The following is a 9,397-nucleotide window of genomic DNA, read 5'->3' as shown; positions in this document are numbered from 1 at the left end:
GAGAGAGAGAGAGAGAGAAAGAGGAGGAGGCGCGAAACGGAGCGCGAGGAGATTGTATTCCGGAGTACGAAAAGGTGTGTCGAGAATAATCCAACGTTGAAACTTGCTACGAGCATTAAACCGTACAGTCATGCGAGATGACGAACGCTTTGCAGGACGCCTCACGCTTCTCGGATCGATTACCTTGCCGCGATTCGTGCATTTTCGGCGCGGCTAAAATTATAAATTTATAAAACGCGCGATGGAACAATTTTTTGCGAGTGAGAATTTTTATAATATCGATTTTTCTCGAGATCGATTTAACTCTCAAGATACATATAAACGTATTTGGAAGTGTTTTCGAATTAATTAAGGAAGATATTTTTTTTCTTTTTCCTAACTATACAGATATTTCTCCCAATCTTTCTTCTTTTCGTTATCGATTTCGACCAAGATCGAATTTTTATTTTTATACCAAACTCGAATCTCCGTTCATTTTAATAATATTTTTCAAGCCCGAGTCGTTCTTCTCGCACGGGTTGTTGAAGGTCCAAGAAAAAATACCAAAAGAGAGAGAGAGAGGGTACCGAGAGAGGCTTGGAGGAGGCTCGAGGAAAGGCCTGTAACCCTGGATCGTGACTGAAATCGAGTTCTGGTCATTACCCATCGAGTTCCAAAGCCTAAATGCATCGCGCCACTCAAGGATTATCGGGTAAATGCACCCCTCTCGGTATATCGAATCATCCTCGCAACGTCAATTCATAATTCCACGAGAATTTATTACCGATCCGTGGACCGAGATATGCCGTATCCCCTTTCTAACTTTGCGCCCCTTTTTCTCTCTTTATCGGACTTCCTCCTCCTCCTCCTCCTCCTCCACTCTCTGTCGGTCGTTCTCGGTCGGAAAGGAAGGGGGAAACTCGGGCGGAATCGTTGCTCGGAGCGTTAATTGTTCCTCGAAGACGTGTTCGAGCGAATGAATAAAAGTTTATCGCGGTTAATTAAGCCGGCTCTACCACGATAATATTCGCGTCGAAATTTTGGAAAGCTCCGATTAACTCTCTTATCCTCGTTATTATATTAGAAGGGAGAAGAAAAAAACTCGAAACTTTTTTATCTTCAAGGGAAAATTCCCTTTGCTCTCCCTTAATTCGATATCGCGAATTTTCAAAGGATCGAGCACGGTTATCTTCTACTCGACTACTTTTATATTTTTTTTACTGCTCGTTCGTTAGTTGGGGCGCCTCGGAATTTCAAAAAAAAAAACAATCGACGTCCGAGAATTTTCGATATTCGAGGATTCAAACGGATTCGTTGAAGCATCGTCGAGTAAGAGGAAGTGGCTTATCCCCCTAGCTTTCTGCTGTTTTTCACTTGACGCGTACGCGACAACGACGACGACGACGACGACGACGACGTGTCACGCGAAAAACGGGTAGAAAAAGAAGACGAAGGGTGAGAGAAAAAAGAAAGGAAGAAAGGGAGGAAGAAAGGAAATACAGGAAAGGCGATGAAATATGGCGGACAAATTGGCCGGTTGCTTTGGACGGCCACAGTTGGATACAGATATTCATAGCCACTTGACCCGAATGCTCGGTAAAAGCAGCAAAATGCAGCGGGGGAAGGGAGAAGCCTAATAAAACGTAAAATACGGGGTGTAAGCTGCATTTCATTACTCCGAGCCGAGTGCACCGAGGGGTGCATTTCCTCCCTTTCGAATTGATACGTCTTCCTTCGCAACGGCTCGCTTCTCTCCATTGACCGTTTCCTCTTCCCTTTTCACGAAACACTGCTACTTTTCCGTGGCGAAAATTTTCGTATCCGCGATTTATGAAGTCACTTGTTTCTTTCTTTTCTTTTTTTTTTCGTGGATTAAGAGACAAAGGGGTTAAATGAAAGAGAGGAGTCTATTTTTACAGACCGCAAGTTCTCTTTCAAGATAGAAAGATCGTATCTCTTGTTATTGAAACTTTGTTTCGAGTCGAGTTGAACGACAGCGTGGAAAAATATTTCAATAGAAAAGAAGGAGAATTTTTGACGTTATATATCGAAAAAGGGAATCGAATTTTTCCCTTTCAAGCTTCTATCCCGAAAATTAATATCGTTGAAATTCGAAAATTTCCATTTGAAGTCCTTATAACGACGTTAAACAGCATTAATAACGTCATCAAATTCCAAACGTATCCATTCCTCCTCTCCAAAAAACGGAAAATAATTTTCTTCTCGCAAAAATTCCTCCAGATAGGTAAACCAACCTCCATTTTCCACCAGTTCGTTTATCTACTTCCGGAACCAAAGCGTCACATTTCAACGTCCGTTTTTATATATAGAGCGAGAAAGAAACTTCAGCACACGATGGAGTAAAAACTTGAGAAACGATCGGAGGAGGAGGAGGAGGAGGAGGATGGGCGCGACACTTCCGGCCCGATCGATTGCCCGCGAATTTTCGACGTTTCACGGAGGGAACGGGAACGATAAATCACCAGGCCGCGATCATGGAGGTTTTAATCGGACAAAAGGGGAGGGAAATCGTGTACGTAATTAATTGGTACGAGTTTAAAGGCTACGAGCTACGATTAAGTAAACGCGATATTATCTTGTCGCGAAGAATTACGGCGCCGCGACGGTTGCGATAATAATATTCACAATATTTAATATCACGTTGTGGCGCTGGTGTGGAACTGGACGTCTTCGCCGTCGTCACATTTTTCCAATTTGAATATTAATTACAGCGTTATTTTCTTTTCGTTTCGAGAAATATACTTCGTTATATTCTCCGGATATTTTATTTAGAAGCAATCGTCTATTCCAAGTATTATTTCAATCTTCCATTATTCGAAATAAACTTTAATTAATTATTAATCTCTGAGTTTGGAAACTCTTATGATTGGAATTCCGCTTTAAACTCGTTTCGAGAATATAACGTGTGCATATCTGTGTATTCGTTATCAAACGAGAACAAATGATAACGATTTAAAAAGAGAAAAATCGAATCTACCCAAATGATACGTTAAATCAACGATCATTCTTATGAAGCCAGGTTCTTCGAATAAGGTTGCCTCGATGTAAACACGATTCCTGGAAAAATTCGGTGTTCGTTTGAAGAAAATTAAACGAGCGTCCTTGGTTGCCCGCCTCTTTCTCCTTCCGTCGAAACGCGGCCAGTAATTTCATAAAGAGCTCGAAACGATCCCGCGCATTCTTCTGTCTCGCGTTTTCCTTAAAAACTGGCAAGCTCTCCGTTAATGAAATCCGTTCCCCGTTTAGCGAAAACGACAACCAAGGCGCAAAGAGGGAGAAAGAGAGAGAAAGCAACGACTTTGAGTTAATCGATCGAGCAGATTGCGATGGAATTGAATATTCCAAAGTTGTATACATATATGAATACGTAGCTTGAGATTCTTTGACTTGTAATTTGTTGCAAGATGTTTTGAACGAGGAGGGATGGGAAAATTAAGAGGTTCATTTGTACAACTATATATATATCGAGCATTCATGGAAGGATCTCTGACCTCTCTATTCGATCTAATTAACAAACATTATTAATAATTCATGTAATATCGTAAGAAACGATCTCTCTGGAGAGAACGTTCAACATCTGACAATAATCGGATAACGTTACATTATAATGGTAGACAGAGAGTCCAAGCTTAATAATTATACATCTACGTACAAAAGTAACAGCGTTAATATATTAGAATACCTTTCGAGGAATCCTTTCTATTTTAAAAGCCGAAACAAACAAACGAAAAAAAAAAACAAAAAAGAAGAAAAAGCCTTATTTATCGTCTGTCCCTTCAAAGTTATCTGTAACAATATACCCGCGGATATTTACAACAATATCACGAATACCACACAACGGGGTCGTATATATAATACACGATCGTTTCTCCTAGCCGCGTTGAGATAAAGCAACGGTTAACGAGAATCGTCCGAACGACTAACGCGGCCGTTTTATCTGTAAAGTCAGGGACAAGAGAATGCGCGTACACGCGACGGTAGCTGACAAGGGAGATGTAGTAGGTCTCCACGAGAGTTGGAGAGGGCTACTTTGGCTGTTGGACAGTGAGCGATGAGGATGACGTTTCGAGAAAGAAAGGCTCCCTTCTTTTTGCCGCGTTATAAGCGAAGGAAAGAAGGGAGGGGAGGGGAAGGAATCGACGTTATTTATTTGAAAAATAGTGAAAATCACTTTCACGTATGCGGAAACGCGAGTTGAAACGGGACGAAACGGGTGCGGTGCGGTTAACAGCCAGGTGTCGATTCAATGAGGACGAGACGCTCGAGCGTTTTCAACGATATTTTTAAGAATATGTTACATTGTCCAGAAAGAACTTCCTGCTTCACGATTGCAATATTCAAGTCAGTACTCTAACTGACAACAGGACGAGACTTTACGTTTTCTCCGTAAAGCATACGCTTTTCGTATGCAGAACCCGAGTATTTTGCATACGCGGGGTGGAAAAGGGAGGGTGAGCAAACGATCGATATTCGATGTAAACACCGTGGAATAGTGACTGGAGATTAATTTATGGAAGGGTGGATATCACAGACTTGGCCAAGTTGCGAGAAACACACTTTTAAATTTTTCCAAAATTATTCGGAAATAATATTTTTCTATCCGAGAATCGTGGAAATTTCTTGGATAATAACGAGGCTCGCAATGGATCGAATCAATAATTATTTATCAACTTTCTAAGTCGTTATTTCGTAATATTTCGAAACTATTGTTTTCATACTAATATCCAATATAGGAAAGTTGTCAGTTTTTTTTTAAAAATTCGCTCGAAAAAACTCGTCACTTGCTTCGTGACGATAAATTAATTTATATGCGAGAAATTACGAATGGAAATACGGATTTGTATCGAGATTCCTTTTACAAATTATTTTATTCGTCGAGAGTCGAGTCGTATAATTAGTCGTCGATGCATTGCGCCCGTATTATTGGCTAATCCGTTTGTAACAATGAGAGACAGAGATATATATATATATACATATATAGAGAAAGAGAGAGAGAGATAAACAGATAATTGCTTGTACGGATTTTCGCATTGTGTCGAAATCGAAAACAGGAGAGAGTTATCGAGTTAATGAGTGGCATTTTATTGTCGAGATCTCTGAATGCAATCGACCGTGACGATGGCTGGTAATATATCACGCGAACTTCTTTAGCAATTATAAGTGAGAATTAAGAGAGATAGGTGGTCGATGTATGTCGAGGAAGGGAAAGAAAAAAAGAAAAAAAGAAAAAAGAAAAAATTAAGCTACCGTGGAGTTGAGCACGATCATTGAGCAATTCAATGATTAAAGAGGCGCGAGCAGAGTGAAAATCGCGTGTTCGTGTTTTCTAATTTGCATAAAAAGCCGTTTTACTCTAGTAATTCAGCACCTTGTTACGCTATTGGCATACAGTTCGAATTTCTTCGCCAAGTGAGTATAATTTATTCGAGTATTGACAATCTTTAAAAAGGGAAACGGATACAATAAATATACAGGATGTTGATATATATTCGTAGAATAGGGATGTAAATTTTCAAATATTATAACAATAAATAAATAATCTCAACATTTTTTCCCTTTAGAATCGATCTTGTATCTTATACGAATATAACAACACCTCCACGTAAGATGGAAAAATATTTCAAGATATAAGCTATCTTTTTGTTTACGAAAATTCGTAAACAAAAAAAAAAAATCGAACAAACAGAATAAATTTGGAATTTAAAATATCACAAATTTAACTTTAAAAACCGATAACAAACCAAATATAATAAATCTCCATGTATAAAATAAATAATATTTTTACGAGTAAATATTAGCACGAAAATATTATATATGAAAGAAACGTATCAAAAAAATACACGAAATTACGAAAAGAACGTATTATAATTGATTCGAAAAATAGAAATCGTATATCAATTTATATCTAAGCAGATTTACCTGTTTTCTTCTTCCTTGTAACCGTTGCTTGTTTATCAGGAAAATCAGGTTATTAAGTTACGTTTTATCCGAGGCCGCAAGGCCGGTATAACGATTCGAAAACAACGGTGTTTGGGCTCGAGGCATCTCTTATTAAATCTCGGGCATGAAATTATTATTAACCCAGGCGAATACGCGATATTCTTCGAGGCGCATATATACACGCTTCTCGCCTTTATCTAAAGTCTAGGGAAAATATTATCCAAACCGGTGTTCCGTATGCACGCTCGCCGTGCCCTAGAATACTCCCTCGAATTCAGATTCATCTATTCAGATTAATCCTCCCCCACCGGCCTCCACTCGGATATAAATTCACCCTTCTCATTTTCCGCAACCTTACGCGCGATACGATTAACCAACTGCGCAAACTTTTCATTCCTTCAACGTGCATTCTTTCTAAGATGCGCTTCATCGCGATTCCTTTTAAATCACGTATTTTTCGAGCATTGAATTTTACTCGTTGAGATGAGAGAATGAAAAATTGTACCTACGAAATTGAAAGAGAAATAATTAGAACGATATTGGTAGAATGAAATAATCAATGTGTTTTACAACTTGTTAATGCTGAAGAATATTAATAAATACTTGGGAAAAATATAGAAGCGTATATTTCTCGCGATATAAAATAGATTTCCAAGCAATTTTAAAATTGAAACGGATCGTTTAATTCTCCGTGGTGAAATGAAATTGACACGCCCCAAAACCCATCGGAAGAAGGGCGAAACTTTTCGATTAACGTTCCACGATCCACGATAATAACGAGTAACACAAACTCCCAGGGGTAGGGGGAGGTTGGTGGCCGATTAGACTTCGAAATCGGTTTCGACGGGGAGCACGGAATACGGCGGCGTTTCGAAGATATTGATTTCGAGGCACGATTGTGGAGCCACGGTGCTCCACAAACCTGGAGGCGAGGTGCTCGAGGGATAAATCCCTCGGGAGAGGGCGACACGAAGGGAGAAAACGTGAGAAATCGTGAGTGTGGGGTGGCGACCGGCTTATCTGCTATCTGCTCGGTTATTGAAAATCGAGTTGCTCGTCTCTTGTAGTCCGACTATCAATCGGGGAACAAAGTGTCGTCGAGGATGGAGGGATACCATAGATAGAGTAAAAAAAAAAAAGAAAACAAGAAAAAGGGGACGATTCTTCGAGAAGAAATGATTCGATCGATACGATGGCGTTGATGAAGATTATTTATATTTCCGTTGAAAGCGATTATTTAATTGTCATTCTCTTTTCTCCTTTTTTCGAAATTCAGATGTTCCATATTTTATTACGACCCAAAGCTTTGGAATTTTTTCTTCTATCGAGAGCAATCGTGGAGAGAAAGTTTAATACGAGAATTCTTCCACTTTAGTTCCCCTATTTATTTTCTTAAAAGACAGAGACTCGCTTCGTTCCGCAAAATATCGCAACGGTAAACGCAAATATGCAAGGAATCATCGGTAAGTCGACTCCTCGATCATCAATTCTATTTCTCTTTTCCCCCCCTCCGATCGATTTTCGTTGACGCATCCGAGCCGGATCCGAGCACGACGAGAGTCCGTCCGGTCATCGAAAACTCTTGAGCGGAAGGCGGGCGTGGGTGGATGGAAGACAAGAGTGATTTACACGGTCCATTGTGCGCAGGACTAAGGGAAGGGAGACATATTCGTAGCTCTAGCGGTATCTCAATTATAAGAGGTATCTAGCCTCTCGAACGGTTCGCCTATAATTATCCGACCTCGTCGGGTATCTCGGGGGAAGTCGAGGAACTTGAACCTATCGCAATAAACAACGGTTATAAAAAGACGCGCTCTCCGCGACGACGAGACGCGTGTTAGATAGCTGTAAAGGGAATATTGCAGATTGCTCCGCGGTGAACGGAGGTGACACGCCTCCTAAATTCCCTTATCAGGGCCCACGCGTCCGGGGCCGGTTAAGGGTTGAACGACGCACAAGGTTGGCGATATCGAGAACGTATATCGTAATATTATAAATCATATATGAAAAAAAGTTCGATAGAATCATACCATACGTTACATATAGAATGTTTCTCGGAAATAAATATATATCCTTTTCGAATAAGGCTGTCTTGAATTCTCTAGAGATCTCTTACTTTTATCGAATCGCTCGAATATTATTATACACCGAGAGGGGGGAAGGGAGGGGCGTATCAGTTTCTCCTGTCTCGTGAAATTGGAGAAACGACTTTCTAAGAAAGGATACGCGGTAAAGATTTCAAAAAAAGTGTCGGATGGAAGAATACAGCGTCTCCTCTAAATTGATTCTAATCTAATCACGTCTCTTGAAATGATATTTTCTCGATTCTCTCTCTTTCTCCTTTCATCCTCGTCTCCAGCGAAGCTGGATAGATCGGAGCTTCGACGAGAGTGAAATTTCGTCATCGACGCGAAAACTATTTCCTCGATAAATCACGAAAAGCGTGAAATAGACTCCACCGTTCCAATATTCGTCCAAAAAAAAAAAAAAAAAAAAAGAAAAAAAAACGAAACGAAACAAAACACCTTCTGTTTCCTCCGTCTGATCGGCCAGCAACCACTCTGGCAACGTCCAACGAGGGGGTCAAGCAAAAAAAGTGTGCGACAGTCACGGAATCGAGTGACCACTCCCCTGCTCCGTGGTCAGGTGGATGCAAATGAACGGGAGATAGCGGCCGCTGTATTCAACTACGATTCCGCATTCAGAAACCAGAGAGGATTTAGACGTTGGCACGATTCGAGCCGACTTGACGGCCTGTCACACGACAAAAAAAAAAAAAAAATAAAAAGAAGGTGGCCAGGGGACAACCGCGTGGGTTGCACAATTGGACGCGGAGGACAATTATCTTAGCTACCTTAGACAATGGGGTTTCCAGCGGAGGAAAAGTCTTATCGTGGGCCGATCGTGTTACTCGCTTACACGTCCAGCTTACATCTTGTCCCTCCCCCTCCTCCTCCTCCTCCTCCTTTCCAGTTTCTGTAAACCTCGTAAAGTACTTTTCGGTGCTCGTTTCTCTCTTCTCGCGGGCCAGCGGACGCGAGCCATTCAATTACCACCACCATCAAGCTGTGCGCCGCGGAGTGAAGCGGAACGGAAGTTTTACGACCGATCCTGTAACACCGGATCCAACCGTGTTATCGTGTGTACGATATCCCGTGTACAAACGGCGAAAAACAATGTTGTACGCGTATATCGAATATAATACTTGATCCGTTCGAAGTGGGGAAAAAAAGAGGAGAAAAGAAAAAGGGGAGCTAATTTTGGGCTAATGCCCTGATGACAGTTGCCAAGATTTGATAATTTTGGTTTTGGGAAATATATTATATCGAATATAATACTTGATCCGTTCGAAGTGAAAAAAGATAAAAAGAAAAGAAAAAGGGGAGCTAATTTTAATAAGGGGGCTAATGCATTGATGACAGTTGCCAAGATTTGATAATCTCGGTTTTGGGAAATT

General features: G+C 40.7%; 2 protein-coding genes across 2 annotated transcripts in view; one reads left to right on the top strand and one right to left on the bottom strand.

Annotated features, from left to right (window-relative positions):
* Positions 1-9,397, bottom strand: part of LOC102677055 (very-long-chain enoyl-CoA reductase) — a 118,750-nt gene that overhangs the window by 92,465 nt on the left and 16,888 nt on the right. The window lies entirely within an intron of this gene.
* The window catches only part of LOC102676678 (facilitated trehalose transporter Tret1-2 homolog), a 35,741-nt gene that overhangs the window by 16,630 nt on the left and 9,714 nt on the right, over positions 1-9,397 (top strand). The gene's annotated exons all lie outside the window — the stretch shown is intronic.

The sequence above is a fragment of the Apis dorsata genome, unplaced genomic scaffold, assembly GCF_000469605.1.
Source record: "Apis dorsata unplaced genomic scaffold, Apis dorsata 1.3 scaffold_165, whole genome shotgun sequence".
Lineage (NCBI taxonomy): Eukaryota > Metazoa > Arthropoda > Insecta > Hymenoptera > Apidae > Apis > Apis dorsata.
Note: the sequence above shows the minus strand (reverse complement) of the source record. Positions and strands in the feature narration are given on the sequence as shown.